Here is a 3435-nt window from a genome sequence, read left to right as displayed (position 1 = left end):
TCTAATGCATTCAACAAAGCTAATTTAATCAAATGAAAGTCAAATGCATTCTCCAAAGCTAATTCAATCAAATGAAAGTCAAACACATTCAAACAAAGCGGATTGAATCAAATAAAAGTCAAACACATTATAACAAATCTAGTTGAATCAAATGAAAGTCAAACACTTTCAAACAAAGCTTTTTGAATCAAATTAAAGTCAAACACATTCAAACAAAGCTAATTAAATCAAATGCAAAGTAAACACTTTCAAACAAAGATTTCTAAATCAAATGAAAGTCAAATGCATTCAACAAAGCTAATTGAATCTAATGAAAGTGAAACACTTTCAAACAGAGCTTTTTGAATCAAATAAAAGTCAAATGCATTCAATAAAGCTAATTGAATCAAACTAAAGTAAAACACAGTCAACCAAAGCTTTTTGATTCAAATTAAAGTCTAACGCATTCAAACAAAGCTTTCTAAATCAAATGAAAGTCAAATGCATTCTCCAAAGCTAATTCAATCAAATGAAAGTCAAACACATTCAAACAAAGCTGATTGAATCAAATGAAAGTCAAACACATTCTAACCAATCTAGTTGAATCAAATGAAAGTCAAACACTTTCAAACAGAGCTTTTTGAATCAAATTAAAGTCAAACACATTCAAACAAAGCTAATTAAATCAAATGCAAATTAAACACTTTCAAACAAAGCTTTTTAAATCAAATGAAAGTCAAATGCATTCAACGAAGCTAATTGAATCAAATGAAATTCAAACACATTCAAACAAAGCTATTTGAATCAAATGAAAGTCAAACACATTCAAACAAAGCTAGTTGAATCAAATGAAAGTCAAACACAATCAAACAAAGATTTTTGAATCAAATTAAAGTCAAACACATTCAAACAAAGCTAATTAAATCAAATTCAAGTCAAACACTTTCAAACAAAGCTTTCTAAATCAAATGAAAGTCAAATGCATTCAACAAAGATAATTTAATCAAATGAAAGTCAAACACATTCAAACAAAGCTAATTGAATAAAATGAAAGTCAAACACGTTCAAACAAATCTTTTTGAATCAAATAAAAGTCAAACACATTCAAACAAAGCTAATTGAATCAAATGAAAGTCAAACAGATTCAAGCAAAGCTAATTGAATCAAATAAAAGTAAAACACATTCAAATAAATCTTTTTGAATCAAATGAAAGTCAAATGCATTCAATAAAGCTAATTAAATCAAATGAAAGTCAAACACAGTGAACCAAAGCTTTTTTATTCAAATTAAAGTCTAATGCATTCAACAAAGCTAATTTAATCAAATGAAAGTCAAATGCATTCTCCAAAGCTAATTCAATCAAATGAAAGTCAAACACATTCAAGCAAATCTAATTGAATAAAATGAAAGTCAAACACATTCTAACAAATCTAGTTGAATCAAATGAAAGTCAAACACTTTCAAACAAAGCTTTTTGAATCAAATTAAAGTTAAACACATTCAAACAAAGCTAATTAAATCAAATGCAAAGTAAACACTTTCAAACAAAGCTTTTTGAATCAAATGAAAGTCAAACACATTCAAACAAAGCTAATTAAATCAAATGAAAGTCAAACACATTCAAACAAAGCTAATTGAATCAAATGAAAGTCAAACACATTCAAGCAAATCTAATTGAATCAAATGAAAGTCAAACACATTCAAACAGAGCTTTTTGAATCAAATGGAAGTCAGATGCATTCATCAAAGCTAATTGATTTGAATGAAAGTCAAACACATTCAAACAAAGCTAATTGAATCAAATGAAAGTCAAACACATTCAAACAATGCTTTTTGAATCAAATGAAAGTCAAATGCATTCAACAAAGCTAATTTAATCGAATAAAAGTCAAACACATTTAAATAGAGCTAATTAAATCAAATAAAAGTAAAACACATTCAAACAAATATTTCTGAATCTAATGATAGTCAAATACATTTAACAAAACTAATTTAATCAAATGAAAGTCAAATGCATTGTACAAAGCTAATTGAATCAAATGAAAGTCAAACACATTTACACAAAGCTAATTGAATAAAATGAAAGTCAAACACGTTCAAACAAAGCTTTTTGAATCAAATTAAAGTCAAACACATTCAAACAAAGCTAATTGAATCAAAAGATAATCAAACACATTCAAAAAAAGCTTTTTGAATCAAATTAAAGTCTAATGCATTCAACAAAGCTAATTGAATCAAATAAAAGTCAAACACATTCAAACAAATCTAATTGATTCCAATGAAAGTCAAACACATTCAAACAAATCTTTTTGAATCAAATGAAAGTCAAATGCATTCAATAAAGCTAATTTAATCAAATGAAAGTCAAACACATTCAATCAAAGCTAATTGAATCAAGTGAAAGTAAAACACATTCAAACAAATCTTTTTGAATCAAATGAAAGTCAAACACATTCAAACAAAGCTTTTTGAGTCAAATTGAAGTCCAATGCATTTAACAAAGCTAATTGAATCAAATGAAGTTCGAACACATTCAAACAAAGCTATTTGAATCAAATGAAAGTCAAACACAATCAAACAAAGCTTTTTGAATCAAATCAAAGTCAAACACATTCAAACAAAGCTTTTTGAATCAAATTAAAATCAAACACATTCAAACAAAGCTAATTAAATCAAATGCAAGTCAAGCACTTTCAAACAAAGCTTTCTAAATCACATGAAAATCAAATGCATTCAAACAAAGCTAGTTGAATCAAATGAAAGTCAAACACATTCAAACAAAGCTGATTGAATCAAGTGAAAGTCAAACACATTCAAACAAAACTAGTTGAATCAAATGAAAGTTAAACACATTCAAACAAAGCTGATTGAATCAAGTGAAAGTCAAACACATTCAAACAAAGCTTTTTGAATCAAATTAAAGTCTAATGTATTTAACAAAGCTAATTGAATCAAATGAAAGTCAAACACATTCAACAAAGCTATTTGAATCAAATGAAAGTCAAACACATTCAAACAAAGCTAGTTGAATCAAATGACAATCAAACACATTCAAACAGAGCTTTTTGAATCAAATGAAAGTCATATGCATTCATCAAAGCTAATTGAATTGAATGAAAGTCAAACACATTCAAATAAAGCTTTTTGAATCAAATTAAAGTCAAATGCATTCTACAAAGCTAAACGAATCAAATCAAAGTCAAACACATTCAAACAAAGCTAATTGAATCAAATGAAAGTCAAACACATTCAAACAAAGCTTTTTCAATCAAATAAAAGTCAAACACATTTAAACAAAGCTAATTAAATCAAATGAAAGTAAAACACATTCAAACAAATTTTTCTGAATCAAATGAAAGACAAATACATTCAACAAAGCTAATTAAATAAAATGAAAGTCAAATGCATTGAACAAAGCTGATTGAATCAAGTGAAAGTCAAACACATTCAAACAA

This window comes from Chenopodium quinoa, unplaced genomic scaffold, assembly GCF_001683475.1.
Source record: "Chenopodium quinoa cultivar QQ74 unplaced genomic scaffold, ASM168347v1, whole genome shotgun sequence".
NCBI classification, from domain to species: Eukaryota; Viridiplantae; Streptophyta; class Magnoliopsida; order Caryophyllales; family Amaranthaceae; genus Chenopodium; species Chenopodium quinoa.
The sequence above is the reverse complement of the archived record's forward strand: the minus strand, read 5'-3'. Positions refer to the sequence as shown.